General features: G+C 46.6%; 1 pseudogene; it reads right to left on the bottom strand.

The window, feature by feature from the left end:
* Positions 1-313: 313 nt before the first annotated feature.
* Positions 314-21,975, bottom strand: part of LOC115197767 (hydrocephalus-inducing protein-like) — a 63,302-nt pseudogene continuing 41,640 nt past the window's right edge.

Genomic DNA, 21,975 nt, shown 5'->3' with positions numbered 1-21,975 from the left:
AAGACAAATAAATTCATATTTGTAAAATAAATACAGTAAATAAATGTAATTACTGGAGCCTGCTGTATATAGTCTAAATATGCAAATATTAAACATATTAAAACATTTCAAGTTATTTCAGTGCTAAAATTATTAGCTTGACATTTGTTTAAAACTATATAATTGAGGAGAAAACATAGTATCAACCACAATGTGCATTGGACTGTAGACAATGTGTAGGTTGTCCCTCCTCTAGGAGGTCTTGTCCCTCTGGGCCAGCTCAGGACATTAACCCTTCACGTAGAAGACCCAGGAGATGCTCTGGCTGTGGCCCTCAGAGCATGGGCTGGAAATGGTCAGCGTCTGACTTATAGGGCCCCCGGTAGCCAGGGGGAGACCCCTCGAGCATCACCAGGATGTTGTGGGTCTTCTTGGGCCTGAGGGTCTCCAAACCCTTCACAGTGATGAATGGGTTGTCCACCTGGAAGGAGAAAGTGGTGGTCTGGACAAACACGGTTCTTAAAGGGAATGGACACGTTGGATCCACCGCAGATGGTGAAGGGGTTCAGAGCTTGGGAGGGGTGCAGCAGTACACATAGAACATTGCATTTGCATGTAAGGAAGTCTGTGTGTAGCTGGTGTATAGGAGTCAGGCGCAGGACAGCAGATATGAGTAAATAACCGTATTTTACTCAACATATAGTAAATGCAATACTAAAACAGAGCCCACAATAACGGACCTTCCTACATAGAAACAATCACTCACAAACAAACATGGGGGAACAGAGGGTTAAATAATGAACAGGTAATTGGGGGATTGAAACCACGTGTGTATGACAAAAACAAAACAAATGGGAAATGAAAAGTGGATCGGCGATGGCTAGAAGGCCGGTGACGTCGACCGCCGAACGCCACCCGAACAAGGAGAGGGACCAACTTCGGCGGAAGTCGTGATATTGCATTACAGTTGAAGTCCGAAGTTTACATACATCTTAGCCAAATACATTTAAACTCAGTTTTTCACAATTCCTGACACTTAATCCTAGTAAAAATTCCTTGTTTTAGGTCAGTTAGGATCACCACATTATTTTAAGAATGTGAAATGTCAGAATAATAGTAGAGAGAATGATTTATTTCAGCTTTTATTTCTTTCATCACATTCCCAGTGGGTGAGAAGTTTACATACACTCAATTAGTATTTGGTAGCATTGCCTTTAAATTCTTTAACTTGGGTCAAACGTTTCGGGTAGCATTCCACAAGCTTCCCACAATAAGTTGGATGAATTTTGGCCATTCCTCCTGACAGGGCTGATGTAACTGAGTCAGGTTTGTAGGTCTCCTTGCTCGTACACGCTTTTTCAGTTCTGCCCACAAATTTACTATAGGATTGAGGTCAGGGCTTTGTGATGGCCACTCCAGTACCTTGACTTGGTTGTCTTTAAGCCATTTTGCCACAACTTTGGAAGTATGCTTGGGGTCATTGTCCATTTGGAAGACCCATTTGCGACCAAGCTTTAACTTCCTGACTGATGCCTTGAGATGTTGCTTCAATATATCAACATAATTTTCCTCCCTCATGATGCCATCTATTTTGTGAAGTGCACCAGTCCATCTTGCAGCAAAGCACACCCACAACATGATGCTGCCACCCCCGTGCTTCACGGTTGGGATGGTGTTCTTCGGCTTGCAAGCCTCTCCCTTTTTCCTCCAAACATAACAGTTCTATTTTTGTTTCATCAGACCAGAGGACATTTCTCCAAAAAGTACGATCTTTGTCCCCATGTGCAGTTGCAAACCGTAGTTTGGCTTTTTTATGGCGGTTTTGGAGCAGTGGCTTCTTCCTTGCTAAGCAGCCTTTCAGGTTATGTTGATATGAGACTCGTTTTACTGTGGATATAGATACTTTTGTACCTGTTTCCTCCAGCATCTTCATAAGGTCCTTTGCTGATGTTCTGGGATTGATTTGCACTTTTCGCACCAAAGTAAGTTAATCTCTAAGAGACAGAATGCATCTCCTTCCTGAGTGGTATGACAGCTGCGTGGTCCCATGGTGTTTATACGTGCGTACTATTGTTTGTACAGATGAACGTGGTACCTTCAGGCATTTGGAAATTGCTCCCAAGGATGAACCCGACTTGTGGAGGTCTACAATGTTTTTTCTGAGGTCTTGGCTGATTTCTTTTGATTTTCCCATGATGTCAAGCAAATAGGCACTGAGTTTGAAAGTAGGCCTTGAAATACATTCACAGGTACACCTCCAATTGACTCAAATTATCTCAATTAGCCTATCAGAAGCTTCTGAAGCCATTACATCATTTTCTGGAATTTTCCAAGCTGTTTAAAGTCACAGTCAAGTTTGTGTATGTAAACTTCTGACCCACTGGAATTGTGATACAGTGAATTATAACTGATATAATCTGTCTGTAAACAATTGTTGTAAAAATGACTAGATGTCCTAACCGACTTGCCAAAACAAATGTACTTGAAAAACTAATTTCAATGACTCCAACCTAAGTGTATGTAAACTTCCGAATTCAACTGTATGTCATATCATCATAGACATCATTTTATGATAGTGCATTCCCTGATAGTATGTGTTAAATCTATCATGGAAATGCTAAAGGTGGTATTGTCCAATGTCTACAAGATATTCTCTACATTTTTTGGAGAAATGCAGTGAGACTCCAATAGATTTCCAGGTAACAGTGGCCATGAAGCATGTGTGCCTGGCTATGTGGGTAAATGATTACAGGTGGCTCCAGAACCTTGCAGGCATACTCTGCCTTGACACGGGAGTAGTGAACTTGACAGACAGAGTGTCCGATGCCCAGCGGAGCACGGAAGTAGAACGGTTTCTCATGTGGTGCTGGCAGAGCCTTCAGCAAACGTTCATAGTGGAAGTAGCCCAACTCTCCATTATGAAGAATGGGACGAGCGGGGGACTCGCCCGCTCACAAAGGCTGGTACTCAAATGACAGGGTAGCCTGCAATTGAAATAAACCAAACAAAAATAGAACAGTCATGCATTTGAATGATACACTGTGTATGCCAAGATAAAGAACAATCTTGTCATTACGTTAGATGCATGCCGACCCACCTTGGAGAATGCAGGCACAATAGTTGTGGAGACAGTGACATCTGGACTGCGGCACTGAGCACTGAAGTACAGGCTAATGAGGTTCTCCATCCTCACAGAGGCAGAGGCTGTCTGGCGCACCGGAGTCACCATATCTATTGTGCTGATGACACCCGGCTCTGTGGCCTTGTGGTTAAGGTAGGAGAACAGGTACTCCCCTGTAGACTCATTAGAGGAGGACAGGACACATATGATTGAATACAAATCAACTTGGAAAACAGCTGCATTTACAGCCTTCAACTATCAGTAGGTAGCAAGGTGGAGTGATGATCTGGGTTTTGGAATCTATAAGTACCTGAAGATGGTCAGTATGCATTTTTTTATGTACATCTACATGAGCAGATTCTCTCCACTGACGTCTGCATTGCATTGGCCCTTCTTGTAGGTGAAGAAGAAGACCGTGTAGTCCCTCTTGGCCAGAGCTGGTACATCCAGATAGTCCAGGCCCTTCAGGGGCACAGTGCTTGATGATCTCCACCACAGCAAGGAACCTGCACACAGAACATCTTAGTACTGGCAGCTGACAAAGTTGTGGTGATGTAGTGTAGTGTGACAGAGGTAAAAGCAGTGGCATTACAATGTGTTAAGCAGCTGATAAACATCCTGCTAAAGTAGTAGTGTGGTACTGCTGAGGGTTGGAGCGTCAGTTGTGGACAGGCCCTGTCTCAATGTACGACCACAGCCTTGGGAGCCTCAGAAGTGCCATGCAGAGTGTAGAGTATGCCTGTCCCATCTGGGAAGAAGAACACGGAGTCCTGGAAGAGGAAGAGGAGAGTAAGACAGTGTGGTCAAGCAACTGAGATGAATAACAGGATGCATCTACAGTACGTAATGGTATAATATACTGTATCATATAAACATATTATTTGACAAAACCAAAATAACTCATCTAAAAGGGCTTTGACGTTCATTGTCAGCAACAGAATGTGTCCTCATATTCAAGGCTCTTCACACTACAGACACACTCAGTCTGTTCTAGAGCTAAGACAGTAATCCCTCTAGACATCCGCGTTGCCTCCCACAATTATCTAATTTCCCGGCTTGCCTAGGGTCTGGTTTTCGAGACTACTAAGACGCTCCAGTAAAAGTGTCTCTCCCCAGGTGCTTCTGGCCATCGGGGGTCAAGACCATGGGTTTGTATGTGATCTCATAAGCCTTGTGCTGCTGGTAGGGATCAATGATGAAGGAGGAGGGCCACTCCAGTGTTCCCCCTCGATCACAGGCTTCAGAGTCCAGCGCTGATTTGTGAGGTAGGACAAGGTCAATGATGGGGGGCATGATTCAGGAGCCTGCCAGGGTGAATTTGATGGCTCCCTCTACGGTGTATGTAGAGCAGGTCATTATATTTCAGGTCCTGACTCAGCTCCACAGGGGCAAAGGCCACCTCAAAGGGAACCTCCATCCCAGGGCAGATGTAGCCCTCTGCAGGGGTGATGTCTCTGCCAAACCTCTTTATATCCCACTGGAACTAGCAAAATATCAAAATGTATCATGAGCACCGGTATGTGTGTCAGAGTACCTACCTGGCTCCAATTTCTCCAGTGGTCCGCATGATGCGTTTTATGGCCTTGCAGCGCTGAGCGACAGCTCCAAAGGGCAGGTAGTCCTGGTCCAGCTTGACCTCCATGCCATGACAGCAGCCATTCAGCACCAGCAGGGGGCGTACCGTGCCCAGACACTCAAGTTACAGCTCTGAGGTGAAGGGAGCCATGCGCTACCTGGCAGAGAATAGCACCTCCACCAGACAGCGGCCCCCAAAAGGCTTCAGGGTCACCTCACCTGACTTCACTAACAGCACCTACGGTACAGGAGAGGAATACACGTCTCACCACACTCACTCACACAGGTAGAACTCAACTAGTATGACAACTCTCAACTGTGTTCTCTTTATAGCTACATTCTGAGCAAAACATCCATTAATCTAGCTACTGTACTACTTGCCAGGTCGAGGTAGCCATATGGCTTGCCTTTCAGCGAGAGGACACAGTGACAGTGATGTTGAGGTGGTTCTGAGAGGCGTACAGTACCCTGGAGTCAAGCAGAGTGTGTTCAGTGGAGCTGAGCAGAAGGGAGCAGGTCAGATAGGAGTGGCTGTTGTTCACCAGGGGAATCACCCTCCTGATCTTCTGACCAATCTGCAGAGCCCCCAGAATCACCACCTTGTGTCTGGTGTCCTCAAAGTCAACCTGGGAGGATGAAGTGCACAGAAAATGTATGCATAAAGACGCATGCAAGCACACAACACAAGCACACACACGTATGCACACACACACACACATACACACACACAGACATCTCCTCACCTTCATCTCAATTCCTTGACCTAGGGTCTCGACCACCTGCTCGGCACAGTCATTGATCTCAAAGACCACTCGCTCATGGTATTGCACTGCCTCCTGTGGGTAGAAGGTGATGGGCACCTCCATGGACCCACCAGGGGGCAGCACTTCCAGCTGGAACCCCGCCTCCCGAAACGGGGTGTTAGAGAACTGACAATATACACCAGGATTCCCCAACTGACGGCCCGCTGGTGGTTTTATTTCTTTCTGAGCAACAAAAGAAATAAAAAATCTGTTCCCAAGTATTCCCACGCATAATAGAGAGACACGACGTGATCAAATAAAATGTAAGCAAGGTTTGAAATTGTTATGTTTTAGTCAAATATTATATCGGTTTGGGCTTCGTGCTGTCAATTTGCAGTCTACTAATTAGATGTCATTATTTTCCGGCCCCCCGACCATCCGCTCCGGAAAAAAACGGCCCGCAGCTGAATCTAGTTGATTATCTCTGATCTGGACTGAAGAGGAGAATAACACGCTATGGCAGCTCTTTCATTGAGAGTCACTAATATATATGACCTCTGCTTTTCCCTGCCAGTGCAGTGAGGCCCTCTGTCCTTTTCATTACATTTCATTTGGAAGTATAAACGAGAGAAAATGAAAAGGGCCAACAGCGAGCCTGTCAATGGATGTAGGCTGGGTTTTTTTCGGTTTTAAAGTTGTAGCTCAAACAAAGGCAGAGTGCGAAGCAACTTGTCAGCAATTACCTGATGCCCCTCTCTCCGTTGTTGCTTATGGTCAGTGTCTGTATAGCTGGCACCATCCCTGCATCGTAGATTAAGCCCATTACAAAGGTGTGTTTGAGGAAGGAGAAATCCAGGCCAGCTGAAATCAGGATGGAGCAGCGGAACGCAGGCCCATTCTTAATCTGAAAAGGTGTGTGTGTGTGTGTGTGTGTGTGTGTGTGTGTGTGAGTGTGAGTGAGTGAGTGAGTGAGTGAGTGAGTGAGTGAGTGAGTTGAGTGAGTGAGTGAGAGAGAGAGAGAGAGAGAAAATCATGAATCAGAACAAGTGGTAGACATAGAGGGAGAAAGAGGGAGATTCATTTCTGCTAAGAGATCCTTTGATGTTGAGGCCCACGTCTTTGAGCACACACTACTGCAGGGGGAAGAATGTCATTATAAAACTTCAGACAAAGCAAAGGAGTGAAAAGGTAGCTGTGAATTTGCATTATGAGGAGTTGAGTGTATAATTAGCCTTTCTGTCTGAGTCTTAAGCTTTGAAGCCGACATTTCTCACCCGTTTGAGTCCACCTGGTGAGGAGAGTTGCCTGGAGACAGCTCAGCAACGCCTCCCTCGGTGCTCTCACACAGCATATAGGCGTTCATGCTATAGCCCTCTGTCTTGACATTCATAGTGAGGGGCTGGACCTTCCCCTTCACCTGAACTAGCAGGTTAAAGATCACCACTCCATCTTGTGTTGGGGTGAAGGACACTACCACAGGAAACCTGCAGGACACCAAGAGAGAGAGGATGCTTTGTGTCAAAGGTATCACTGACAATGCATTAACTGTAACAACAGATGGACTGCTACACCATTCGGTTACATTACATTTAGATGATTTGTTGATGTACCACTGATAAGCTGAGAGTTGAGTCACACACCTGTCTTTAGGTGACACTACCCCTTACATAGGCTGCAGCTGCAAGCTGTCCAGATAGGCTTCCGAGTGGCAAGACATTTCTTCAACGATAAACTGGAAGGGCTGATTCTCCCTATTCACCAGATACACTGTTTGGTGAGCCTGGTCTGATAGAGCAGTGTGTACTTTGATGTGGATGGTCACCGCTTCAAGGTGAACTTGGCATAATCACACACAGCACTGATGCTTAGTTCCATAACTCTGAATGAGTTCTCGACCATAGCCCTGTGTCTGTCTCAATCCCCTGGGGACAGACAGGGCACACTCAATTTACTTCACAAGTTACTGGATTTAAAATACAATGGCCTCTCATCCCTTGCCTGACGACTCAAACGGGATTCTTCCACCGCTGTCTGTTCACAACATATTTCATTCTGAGACAGCCACCCTTGAAGTCATTTGTGGTAACGTCAAAATAAGGGGTGTTGTACAAAACAGTCATCAGCAATTGGATCATCTCTAACCAATCAGAGTATTAAAGCTAATGACACATTTTCAAAACGCTGCCTTACCCTGGCTCTGACCCAACCCATGGGTTTCTGGGACCAATCAGAATGGATAGAATGTGTTTGCATTCCAGAAATCGTTGGGGAGGGACTCAGATCCACATTGATTGTGAAGAAACTGATGTCCGTGGGCGTGGTGTAGCATTTGGCCAGAGCAAGGAGTCTGGGTAGTCAGGAAATATCCTCCCTGCATGGGTCATGATGATAAACAATAAATACAGTCACAAAAAGGTAGCCTTATAGCTATGTGTGACTTTACCTTCTTCTTTGCAGGCTGTTGACTACCCGCCTGCTTCCCAGAGTTAACCCACATGATGGTCCTGAGGCGGTCCTCTCGATTCTGGCACCTGGTCCACAAGCTGCTGGAACACCACCCTGCACAGCTTACACTTGATAGGCTGGGCAGTCAGCACTACGGGCGGCTCTGAGCAGAAGGTCACGGTCACCTCCTTGGCACAGTCTACATGGAGGTGGTCGGGGCTGTCTGTTCCTCACATCAGACACCTAACACACACGGCAACACACAGACAGAAAGGCACAAAACAACAATATGAGGTAAACAGGAATAATACAACAGTCGATACCAAACATCAAATCAATCATCATCCAGTAATGTACCTCAAGGCATATGGCTCCCTTTAGGTTGATGGTGTCACGACTTCGCCGAAGTCGGCTCCTCTCCTTGTTCGGGCGGCGTTCGGCGGTCGACGTCACCGGCTTTCTAGCCATCGCCGCTCCATTTTTCATTGTTCCATTTGTTTTGTCTTTAGAGATTTATCCGGGGTCTTGGCCAGGTGGTGGCTCCCATTACCACACTGCTGAAGGGGGGTCCTGTACGTCTGCAGTGGTCGGTTGAGGCAGACAGGGCTTTTGGGCACCTAAGAGCTCTGTTTACCTCGGCTCCAGTGCTGGCCCATCCGGATCCCTCTTTGGCGTTCATAGTGGAGGTGGACGCGTCCGAGGCTGGGATAGGAGCCGTGCTCTCTCAGTGCTCGGGCACGCCACCGAAGCTCCGCCCCTGAGCTTTCTTCTCGAAGAAGCTCAGCCCGGTCGGAGCGGAACTATGATGTGGGGGACCGGGAGCTGTTGGCTGTGGTTAAGGCTTTGAAGGCGTGGAGACATTGGCTTGAGGGGGCTAAACACCCTTTTCTCATCTGGACTGACCACCGCAACCTGGAGTACATCCGGGCAGCGAGGAGACTGAATCCTCGTCAGGCAAGGTGGGCCATGTTCTTTACCCGTTTTGTGTTTACCCTGTCCTACAGACCAGGTTCCCAGAATATGAAGGCGATCCTGGTTATTGTTGATAATTTTTCTACGTCCTGTCATCTCATCCTTTTGCCCGGTCTCCCTACGGCCCTACAGACTGCGGAGGCCTTGTTTACACACGTCTTCCGGCACTACGGTGCCTGAGGATATAGTGTCGGATCGGAGTCCCCAGTTCACGTCGAGGGTCTGGAAGGCGTTCATGGAACGTCTGGGGGCCTCGGTCAGCCTTACCTCAGGTTTTCACCCCGAGAGTAACGGGCAGGTGGAGAGAGTAAACCAGGATGTGGGTAGGTTTCTGAGGTCCTATTGCCAGGACTGGCCGGGGGATTGGGCAGCGTTCGTGTCCTGGGCAGAGATGGCCCAGAACTCACTTCGCCACTCCTCCACTAACCTCACCCCCTTCCAGTGTGTATTGGGGTATCAGCCGGTTCTGGCTCCTTGGCATCAGAGTCAGACCGAGGCTCCTGCGGTGGACGACTGGTTCCGGCGCGCGGAGGAAACATGGGACGCCGCCCATGTCCACCTTCAGCGCACTGTGCTGCGCCAGAAAGTGGGCGCAGACCGTCACCGCAGTGAGGCCCCGGTGTTCGCACCGTGGGACCAGGTCTGGCTCTCGACCCGAAACCTGCCCCTCTGCCTGCCCTGCCGGAAGCTGGGCCCGCGGTTTGTGGGGCCATTCAAAGTCCTGAGGAGAGTGAACGAGGTGTGTTATAGGTTACAACTTCCCCCCGATTACCGCATTAACCCCTCATTCCATGTGTCTCTCCTCAGGCCGGTGGTGGTTGGTCCACTCCAGGAATCTGAGGGAGATTCCTCCGCCCCCTCTGGACATCGAGGGGGCCCCGGCGTACTCCGTTCATTCCATCCTGGATTCGAGGCGTCAGGCCGGGGGCCTTCAGTACCTCGTGGAGTGGGAGGGGTACGGCCCGGAGGAGAGGTGCTGGGTTCCAGTGGCAGATGTGTTGGACCCTGAACTGCTGTGGGAGTTCCACCGTCGCCGGCCGGATCGCCCTGCACCTCGCCCTCTGGGTCGTCCCCGAGGCCGGTGTCGGCACGCCGCTGGAGCCGCGCGTCAAGGGGGGGTAGTGTCACGACTTCCGCCGAAGTCAGCTCCTCTCCTTGTTCGGGCGGCGTTCGGCGGTCGACGTCACCGGCTTCCTAGCCATCGCCGATCCATTTTTCATTGTTCCATTTGTTTTGTCCTGTTCCCTGCACACCTGGTTTACATTCCCAATCACACTGCATGTATTTATTCCTCTGTTCCCCCCCATGTCTTTGTGTGAAATTGTTTCGTGTTACGTGTTTGAGGTTACGCGCCAGGCTGGTGTTTATGATCCGTGTTATTGCACATAGTATGTTTATTTTGATATCATTAGCTTTTGTGACTGTGTTTTGCGCTCTGCACTTTTGCTATTGTGGCTGGAGGTTTTGACGCAGTTGCATTCATCTGCTGTTTTCTCCTGCCTCAATAAAGTGTGCGCCTGTTCACAACTCTCTGCTCTCCTGCACCTGACTTCACTACCAGTACGCACCCAACACCTTGACAGATGTGCCATTGTCTCACGTCAGATGGCGTCACTCCTAAGCAACGCTCGTTCCTCAACCGATCAATGCAGACGGCAATCGTGCTATCTGGTTTGAGACAAGGGTCCATGCTATCCGGGATCCTTGGGGCGTCTCTACCCCTTTGAAGTTGAAATTTAAAATGGTTAAGGTAAGAATTAACGTTAGGGTTAGGGTTAGGTAAGGGTTATGGTTTAGGTTATGGTTTGAGTAAAGGTAGGGTTTAAGTTTAGGGTTAGGGGTTTAGGGTAGGGACATACCAAGGATCCCGCAGTATCATGCCCTGGTCCTGGGACACACTGAACTCATCCCCCAGCACCTCTAGCCTCCAGGCTGCGGACAGCAGCGTGTTGTTACGCAGGTACAGACTCCTCGTGTTCTTCCTGAGGTTCACAACCAGCATAGGGAGAATGGAGTAGAGTAGTCGAAAGGAAAATCAACAGAAAACTACCATGGCAAAAACAAATCTCCTACTTTGTTACTGAAGCATGTTAAAAAGCTATACAGTAGTTCTGGGTAATGTTAATTACAGCATTAATTAATTTCAGACCTGTGCAGCAGATTCTTTCAAAATGCTTCTGCTCGCTTCGAGTTCGGGACGGACCCCGCGACAGGAGAAGCAGAAATGCTGGCTCTGGGTTCTCTTTGATACACCACACTGTCTCCATCAGCCAGGGCACAACCGTGGATTATTGGAACACTGTGCTTATCGCACAAAGTTTCAAAAAGAGAACAAAAGTAAATGAATGTGAAACTGTTCACTGATAATAGTAGTGAACAGTGATAACTTCTAGGTACGTTTGTATCACACAGCCAGGGTTCTGACAAATCTGACATCTCAGACTACATTCTACGATGTTATGAGGAGTTCTGATTGGCTTCTTGTCTCTCGATGGGTTTAAGGGTCATGTTGGGAGGGTCCAGTTGGTAGGTGGCAGCCTTGGTGTCATGCTGGAAGAAGAAGTGAATCTCAGCATCAAGTGGGGAGTTGTTGTGTATCACCAGCCTTTCCATGTTCTCTGGATACTTTCTCTCTTTACACCTATGGCACAGACAGGTAACACACAGGCATGCATCACACATGCTGTCCTCTACGGAGTTACAGTGAATAAACTCACAGAGTAGGGTAGTGGAAGTTAATCCCCTTACCTATCTGTGGTCTTCCCACAGAGAAGCGGGCCAAACTCATAGAGGCCAGAGCGGATGATGTAGCTCTTCTGCAACGCTTCATCAAAGGACCCTCTTCCTGTGGGCAAATACCATCCTGGGATAGACCAAACGACACACACTCAACACATCATTTACAGCGATAATAAAACATTTCAACCTAGAAAAAAGTATGAGATCTGACAAAATTCAGCTACTTATTGGTTATATTTCACAAGGAATAAAAAAAACACAAATGTCTTTTAGAAACAAACAATACTCACTGTGTGTATCTGCTGATGGACAGATTCCCCCACAGTACATTTTGGAACATATCTTGGTACCCAACAACTCAAAGTTCAGTGTTTTGTCAAACTTGCCAGGGACTTGGGAGTGGAATCAGATCTTCAGGATCGCCTCTCCATAGGGCGGGACATTCCAGTGGAATGTGGTGAGCCTATAGAAAACAACACAAACCTTTAAGTCACATTCATGCACATCAGTGTTTATTCTTGTGTATTCTTATGTAGTTTGCCCTCCTGTTGGGACTCCTGTTGGCACTGCTCAGTGTCAAATAAGCGAGTCACAGCGTTTAGAGGAGGGGAGTGGGTGTCATTGGTCCTGGACCCCTTTTTGGCTAGGGTGCGTCTCTTGTCTTTCTGACTCTCTCTGCCCATGTCTGCCTTCTTCCCCCGTCCTTCAGTAGAGGTCACCACCTCTTCCTGTAAGACCCATTCAGTTAGATCTGGCTATAATTAATAGCTTCATTAATTCATTTATCATCCCATTTAAATGGACAAACGTAAAGTGCATACAGAAACAGTTGTTAACGAGGTTAACAAGTGTTCCAGGGAATGAGCATAAGTCTAGACATAATGTTAATACAGTATCATCAATCATGTTTTTCAGAGTAAGCAAGGAGTTCAATATAAACAAGTGAATATGGTGGCAATAGTGGTTTGATGTGTGAAGTTATGCTATTTTTCATGGAGGACCTTTATACCTTGACCGAGCCTTAAGCTTCCTCTGGGGCTGAGGGCACCATGAAGGGGAAGCAACTAATGATCTGCTATGCACAGGCCTCTTCTTAGGGTAGGGTATGACAGAGAAGATAGTGGAGGAGGGGATAGGAGGGCTTTTGAGTCCAAGCCCTAAACCCTCAAACACATGGGGAACAGAGAAGAGAGGGGGACATCAATTAAAGATCATCATTATTATTATTATAATAAATTCATGGGCAAAAATACATAGAAAGGTCAATACGTATTTACCTCTTCAAGAGGCGGCAGTCTGTTGCTCTTCAGGGTCTCTGTTCCACTAGGATAGTCCCTCCCAAAAACAGAGAGGTTTATATGGCACAGTCTCCTTTGGACTAGTTTGTCCTCACCCTCTGCCTCTCTCTGTGCCCTCTCCTTGGCTTTGAAGGCATAGTAGTTGTTTGCTGCTGGGGTAGCGGCAGGACAGCGTCTCCATCCCGTCCATCACAACACCCCGGTGACAGTCACTCAGCTGCCAGGGGACAACACATACAACACATGCATCATTTACACGCTCAAGGATCACACAGGAGATTTATTCAGGGTCCATGGACTATAAATTATTGTTGTTGCATTGTTGAGAAGGAACCTGCAAGTAAGCATTTTGTTGGACAGTGTATACCATGTGTATCCTGTACATACTGTATGTCTAATAAAACTTGAAACATCCCAGACCAAGGACTGGGAGGCCCATATAGGCTCTGTGGGTCTCTGTACTGTATGTCACCTGTGGTCTCTCTGAGAGGATGCTCACCAACAGTTGGTCTGGTAGCAGACAGTTCATCAGGCCCAGCTCTACGACCTGGCTCACACTCACATTGATGCTCAGCTGCCGGTGGATAGGAACACCACCCTGCACAGAAAGAAAGCACTAACAAGAGACATTACAAACTCCTAGCTTTGATATAGTAATACACACTACTGTGATGAGCTGCGGGTACCATTGAAGGGGCAGTGATCCGTTAAATCCTCATCCGACCCACAACACTGTCCTTGTTACTGGTAGAGATGGATGGGGGTCGTTGACTTGACTGCCCTCAGCAGTGTGTGTGGCTATAGTCTCCACACTCAGAGTACCAGCACCCTGACCAGCAGAGACAACTACAAACACAGTATTTAGTTCATCCAAAGTTAGTTTAATGTTAGGCTTTGAGACACACTGTAAATACCTATCGATCAAGCTGAGACTCACCGGCCTCCTCCACCCTCTTCTGAGCATGCTCAATGGCAGCATTGGCACACAGCTTGTGGGCCTGCAGGTTAGCAGAGGTCATCCCTGAGGACAGTGCACACAGATAAATGCTTTTCTCACTGCTACTTCCTGAGAGGGGAGGCCCATGCACAATGACTGCGATGTCCGACGGTTTGGTGCAGCCTGGCCCTCAGGTGATAGGTCAATGCCCATGTGGTGGGCGATAGCTCTGGACACTGGGTTGACCTCCATGTCCCCCACACTGGCAGTCCTGCTGTCCACTGTGTCTTTGATCAGGTCTAGGGACAGAATGCAACATGATACCTGCTGTTTTTGCTCTCTATGACTATTATAGTGTCACGGATCCCTCTGAACTGTGTCATTGCGCACACCTGGTCCCCATTCCCACTGATTGTATTTGTATAAATGTTTCACCATTGGACTGTCGATTATTGTTACTATGTCCATTGGTCGTGCGAGCACCTGTGCTGTGTGTTTTGCGCTTTCGTGCCATTGTGGATTGCGCTGATGATTACGGGTCTCGTCCCGTGTGTTAATCATTGTGCTCTTGTGTTATTTATTCGAGGTACTCCTCGCTCTTTTGTTTGGGTTTCAACCCTGTGTGATGTACATGTGTTTGTTTGGTCTTCGTCCCCGTGCCTTTACATGGCACGCTGTAATTTGAGTGAAATAAAAAAAGCTATTACGCATTCCTGCGCCTGTCTCCCGAATCACTCATACCAGCGTGACATATAGTGTCTGTGGTATTCTGTGACAAAGTTGCATACTGTGAGCAGTGTGAATGATGTTCAGCTGGTCTATCTGTTTCTGCAATGGTAAGTCATTTGTACTGTTCGGAGTGTTGTAGTGTTATGTATTTGGTCTTGTTCAGTACCTCCACATGACGTCTCATCTTTGAAGGGAGCTGCCTTTTTCTTTTCCTCCATGAGTCGTCCTGGAAGGGGTGGGGTGGCCTGCTCCTCCTTCTGCTCTCCCTTCTCCCCTGCTTCAGACGCCTCCTCATCTTTAGAGGAGCCAGCCTTGGACTCTGGGGAACCAGACAATGCTTTGAGTCAGTGAGAACTTCCACTACAGATTATCTCAGGTCAACTCAATGCTTCCACTGCAGATCAAACTAGGCCTTTTATACCGAAAGTCCCAGAACTCACCCCAATGGATTATACATGACCTTTAAATCAGTAAGCTATCAGTAAATATTAATGTACTGCTCCGCAGACGCTTTCATTTTATAGATATGTCTTCTCCATCCTGATAAGAGATGTTCAGACAGTCTGACAGCAGAATAAAAATACAAGTGTGATTCCACCGCAGAGCAGACCTACCGTCCTCCTCCTCACAGTTGTGGTCATTATAATAGTCGATTAGCTCAGGAGTTAGTGACTCTCCTGGGGCGCGTGGGGGCAACAGCAGGAAATGCTGGCCATCATAGCCCTTCATCATACGCAGAATCTTAAGAGAGAGGGAGAGATTTAATCCAAAGCTCTTAAACAGTCTTTCTTAGTACTTGAAAGGTAATACAACCTAAACAGAACATAGGAGATCATTCAACATAAAATTGATGTTTTCTTTGATAAGAACCATGTCTGCCAAGGTTCACCATTAGAGGCAGTCAATAGATTTCACCTTCTCTCCTCCTGGTATTTCTTGGCAAACTCCCGGGATTAGAACTCGATGGGAAAGAGGCAGGGGTTCCATATGACCACGTCAGCATCCTCTCCAGCACTGAATGGGAGGGTGGGTCCCAGTTCCAGCACAGAGGAGGATAACTCCAGCTGGGGATCCTCTTCTTGCCCCTGGGCCAGCAGCAGCATCTTCTGGGTGCTTTGGGTCACTGACACCACCAGCCTCTGGTTGTATACCCTCTATGGAAACAACACAGCCATTCACGTCCAGGGAAGCAGCCAGACACCATCTGAACTGCAGCTCAGCCAACACTCTCTCTTTCTCCCAGTATTCCCTTAGTTGTCTCTGTCTCTTCCTGACTCTTCAACATTACTTTCACCAACCAGACACACACTGTAGAGGCTTCACCAATCTTTTAGCTAGGTTCAGCTAATCTCCACAAAAAGCCATCAAGACTCTAAAGCACCAGGCAGCAGAACTGTCATAGGTGTGTGTGTATCTGATGGAGGAGGTCCTTAATGCGGCCGAGAGAGATAAGGCCCTCTGTGAGTCTGTCCTCTTATCTGTGTCTCCCAGGGCACATTTCTGTTCCCAGCTGGCTGTGACCAGTTCATCCTGACTCCATCATTCATGAAAAAGATGAACTCTGGAAATACTGAGAAAATGCCGACATGCAATGTTAACAGAACAGACGAGAGAGAGACAAGTTCAAACTTCTTCTGTCATTTATGAGAGAGCCGTGTTCCCTGCAGTCATGACTGCTTAAATATATTAAACTGTAATGGGCCTTTTGGACTTACTTACCCACTCAGCTGGGCTGAATTCGACCTGGATGTTGACCCTGTCTCCAGGATACAGCACGCCTGTTGAAGGAAGCATCTCAAACACAACTGGAGAAGGATGCTGCTCCAATCTGGCCTTCCATCTCAGGTGGAGGGGGACATGCTTGTCAATCTAAACACAGGCTATAGGCACATATTCCTCGAATTAATAACAGTTATGAACAGTAAAGAAAGGGATAATCAACGAGGGGAAATGCGTTCTCTGGAAAATAATGAACGACGTGGATGGTGTCTTCCACAACGCAAGCCCGGAGTTGATTGTCCCTTTTATACCAAGGCTATAATTTAACACAGAATTGTGTTCATTTGCAGGTAGAAATGTGTTCAACATCCACTGAAGTAGCTAGGAAGTTTACTAGCTAGCGACAGTAGTTGCCTTGGTAACCAAACAGACTTGCAAGTTTAGCTAACCAAACCATCAGTCCTAGCTTGCTACTATGAAAATCGAAATCAATAATGCCAATCATGTTTTCGATTCGACTTTTGCTTTCAAAAGCAGCTCAAACATAGAACATGTAAGAACTATAGCCATTGAATTCTACCGTGCAAATATATTGTGCATTATAGGGAAATAATGCACGCTCTAGCATGCCCTTCAAGCCCATTAGAAACGAGTATTCAACAATGCCATGGTATAATACATTTAAACAATAACAGAGAGATACAATATCTATACCATAGCCTAATTAATATCTATATGGATCATTTCATTACTGAAGAGGACTTGGTGAATATTTGTATCGTGATATTGGTTTACTCTGTGATACAATGCAGTCCTATTGGTAAAGATAAAGCCCAAATATAAATGAGATGAGCTTCACCTCTCAGTAGACGTAGTGTGGACCCTGGGGTCTATAATTATTCTCTGAAGACACACAAGACAAGACGAAAAATGGGCCAAAGCCCTGCAGCTAATACCCTTAATATCCAGTTTTTAAATATTTAATCCATAATAAAACACAAGATAATGAACAAAAATGCACCTAATTAGCTATTTGCTTTAATGGTAAAAGCACATCATTTAGGTTAAACACGCTGACAAGTCATCTGTTTAAAGGGTGTGTTCTTTTGTGCTGTACAGTTTTGCTGCCTGCTGTTTGTGAAAATATCCCTCAGCTTCAACAAACCCCTTATAAACCATGAGGCAGTATAGAATACCAGTGCTTATGCTGGGTAGTGTACCTTCTTCTTGGGCTGTTGCTCTTCTGCGATGCTCCACTCACAGGGGACTGGCTCGTGGTTGAACAGCTGGACAGCGGTCACCTGAAACAGTCCACACTGGATGCTGTCAAACTGCAGCATATCCGTGGAGGTTGAGAGGGCGGATATGGTGACTACTGCACACAGACGGATCTGGACTGCAGGGCCACCAACTATCTGGGAATCACATCACACAGTACAACGGCACCATGGCACATTCAGCCTGTTTGACCTTAAAAAACTAAGGGTCGAAATATTTTCCACATATGTTGGAAAACAACAAAACAGCACATACACAGAGGATACTCCAGAGTGCGTAGCGATCTAAGGCACTGCATCTCAACGCAAGAGGCATTACTGCAGTCCCTTGGTCTAATCCAGGCTGCATCACATCCGGCCGTGGTTGGGAGTCCCACAGGGCGGCGCACAATTGGCCCAGTGTCGCCCGGGTTTGGCCATCATTGTAAATAAGAATTTGATCTTAACTGACTTGCCTAGTTAAATAAAGGTTAAATAATTGTTTAAAATAAAAAATCCATGTACTGAAGTAGAGACCTACTGTTAGCTATTCGTGCAACAGCTTTCCTGCTGTGCCTGTATAGGCATGACAGTGCTGATCTCCCCCAGATCCAGATTGGCTCAAACTTCACGTCAGAAGTCTCACTCTAACAATAGGGCAGGTTCTTCACCCCGAGGACAAGAGACAGCTCTGGATCAAAACCATCCACATATAGCATCTATCCACATATAGCATTATCTATCTACATTCATTCCAAATGCTGCCCAGGAACCCCCCTGTGCCTGTAAGTGATCGGCGGTCAGCCCAGAAGGAAACAGACATGGGCCCAGTGTTTGTCACTTTGACTAACTATGTGAGTAGAAACACTACCTTGGATCACATAGCTAAAATCCAGTGTGTACTCCATCAAGAGGATCTTAAACATGAGACTTAATGAGGTCCCATTTTCAGTAATGAGCTGAATATATGCATAGCCATGGTGTGATTACGTACCTGCATGTGAGCCTACCTGCTAAGCTTCTTGCGCCACAAATTGGCTTTGTGGCATCTTATGGCGACAATGCTAATGGTGAAATCTATGTACATGAATCACGGGAAAATAGATTAGTGATAGAGTTGACTATACTGACTGTAGGGGTGTAGTCCTCGTCAGACAGGAGGTCCTCTCCAGTTGTAGGCCGACTGGTACCTTTATCTCTCCTGTCCTCCTCTAGGGCCTCCATGGACTCCTTCACCGCTGCAGTATATCTCTCATCATCTACACAAGGCAAGAATGGAGAGTTACATACTGTAACAAAACTGTTTCACAGTATGGAGATAGAACTCCACAATGAGCAAAGGCACATACAGAGCACTGGGTCCAGACACATCCTGGGGAAAATGCCCTCTCCTCTGAGAGCGATGCACTCTGGTTCACACAAAGCCACCTGCAGCTGGAAAGTCTTGTGGAAAACCTAAGGGATCCCAGGGAGATAGTACAACGACAGCTTCCGCTCAGCCTTCGCCTCGATGTAGCCCTTTGAGTAATGAGAGACAGGTAAATGGTTACAGACAAAACACCCTAAATAGCTACAGTAAAACCACTAGATGTGTGTATGTAGTTATGCTAAATACTAAACATGGGGTGCTGGTAGAGAGGATTGGTACAGAAAGCACTGTATATCCTCTATACTATGGGCTGTCTCACCGTTCTAGGGAGGATCAGGGATGTCCAGGCCGAGTGTCCTCACACTCATCCCGGTGCCCCAACAGAGCACTGAACTCAAAGCCCACCTTCCCTGTGTTCCTCACGATGATTTTTACCTCGGCCAGATGGTCAAACAACTGCAGGAGAAAGAAGAGAAGAGGATGCAAAATAGATCCCAAAATTGATGCTGAACCGGCAAGGAGGAGATATTCTGCTGATTCACTCATTTACAAATCAAAAATCAAAAAGTCCCTGTTTGAATATCAATGATAATTGCCTGGATGCATTCATTGCACACCCAAACAGGGACGAATGAAAAACACAAGCAAAGAAAGCTTTCACAGATACCTTTATTCTTCACAAGTAAACCGGACACAACTAACACAGTTTCAGGATGATCATGGTATAGCTAAATACCTGAAGGCCAAAGTCGATCTCTGTTCTGTCCAGGCTGTAGGTGACCAGTGAGAGCTCTCCTTTGAGTTTAATCTCATACGTGGTGCCCTCCTTGACCTCACACGGAGCCAGAACCAGACCACTGATATCTGCCTAACCGTAAAAGGAGAAGGATACCATCTGGCTTTCACCTGGCTGCAGCAGCCGATACAGTAGATAGGTAGGATATCAAAGACGAGAGACGGAGAGACCGATAAGGAGGTATACTGTAGGTCAGAACAATGATAGAACGATAGATAAAGACACAAGGACATATGGATAGAGCAATCATGAGAGAGGGTAGGGGATGCACAAAGGAATAGTCGATAAAAGGAGAGGAACTGAGATTCAATACTGTAATTCAATTCAACAATGCTCTCGGTTAAGGTGTTCCTAAGGTCTGAGCAATAGAGACAGAGAGGAAATCTCATCAGCACGCCACCTGATAGTGTGTACTGTACTGTACCTCCTTCACTCCAGCACTGGGGTGCTCTTTAGTTAAATGGCTTGCTGTGCCTGTGTTCTGATCAGCACTGGCTGGCAACTGTGCTGCTGGGGACTTGTTGTGCTCCTGTCTGCTGGGGGTGTAGCTGTTTCACACCTGCCTCTGACTACCCATTTGTGATGAGAGTGGGGGTGACTGGAGCTGCCAGGGGATCTTTGGGAGACCCCCTCTCCTCCTTAGTCTCATTCTCTGGGTCTCTGTTCCTCAATTTCCCTAAAACAAAAAGTATAAACGGCATAATCTTTATGTCTACAGTATTGAGCTGTAAAAAAGGAAACTCACTGGATACTTCATCTTGGATCTCGTAAGCCAACCAAGTTACAGACACGTAAAATGAGCAATAAAACAAATCAGTGAATGAATTTATTCTATCACATTAAGTCCTCTCAGCATCTTCATGATTCTCCCCCAACAGCACTTCTCTCTCTCTCCCTCTCTCTCTCCCCCTCTCTCCCTCTCCCTCTCTCTCCCTCTCTCTCCCTCTCCCCCTCTCTCTCTCCCCCCCTCTCCCTCTACCCCTCTCCCTCTCCCCTCCTCAGTAGCTTCACAGTTGGTGCATCCATGATGTTAATTAATTACAGCATGCTCCATAATTAAGAGACATTATAAAATAACTACTACTACTAACTACCTATTTTGCAAGAAAGGAAACAGGACATATGTTGCTAGACAATAAACGAGAGACAGACATGCAAAATGACAGAAATGTACTGACATGGCGAGATAGAGAACCACACAACTGCAGAGATACAAAATATAAGGAGACATGGTGATGAAAGAGACCATGCAGGTAGAGCCTGCAGACTATAGTAACAGTAGGTGTTCTGGAGAATAACAGCAGGGGGCAGTATTGTATGGGGAATTCTATGATGTAGTCCTTTGACGTTCAGGCCGCAGGCAGAGATTCTTAAATACAGATCATTAATATAATCCAGAGGACCACTGTCAGGCAGAAACACCATCTTCTCTCACTAGAATATAGAGGATTGTAAGCTTTCTATCTGTTTTCATTTGTTTTCATTTGTGCGTGTTTGTGTGTGCGTGCGTGTGCGTGTGTGTGCGTGTGTGTGTGTGTGTGTCTGTGTGCCTGTGTGTGTCCATCACACTAATCCCCAGACACCTCAAGAGGTTTCCCCAAAACAAATTACATTTCAATAACACCAGACTGTCAGCAGAGAGAGGAAAGTAGAGATTCATATATTGTTAATGTGGTCCACGAAGCCCAATGCCTTTTCAACGAGTGTCTGAAGTGGAGACCCTCCTGGGAGAAGCTTACTATGGCTATTCTCTGCTATAACCATGGTAGACATAGCTTGGTTGCTGTCTATGTTCAGTTACTGTATTATGTTCCACTCCTTGCCACAATCCATGTCTCAATTGTCTCAAGGCATAAAAATCCTTCTTTAACCTGTCTCCTTCCTTTCATCTACAGTGATTGAAGTGGATTTAACAAGTGACATCAATAAGGGATCATAGCTTTCACTTAAATTCACCTGGTCAGTCTGTCATGGAAAGAGAAGGTGTTCATAATGTTTTGTACCCTCAGTGTATATAAACTCAATGTACACCGTAAACGAGTTTAGCTAAGCAGATGAAAATGGTGCAATAATAGCAGAATCACACCTGGTTTAATTACTGATAGGCATTTAATTAGCAGGGTGGCCGGCGCATTGTGAGAACCATGCAAATATTGATAGGAAGGGTCATCCACTTCTAAGAGGATGGGTCTGGAGAAGTGAAAGCAGGAGGTTGAGTGATTAATCTTCACTGGCCTGCACTTTAGTCGCACAGAGAGACAGCACTATTGATTTATCTGAGGCAGCTTTAGAACAAT

This window comes from Salmo trutta, chromosome 7 (genome assembly GCF_901001165.1).
Source record: "Salmo trutta chromosome 7, fSalTru1.1, whole genome shotgun sequence".
NCBI lineage: Eukaryota > Metazoa > Chordata > Actinopteri > Salmoniformes > Salmonidae > Salmo > Salmo trutta.
The sequence above is the reverse complement of the archived record's forward strand: the minus strand, read 5'-3'. Positions and strand labels throughout refer to the sequence as shown.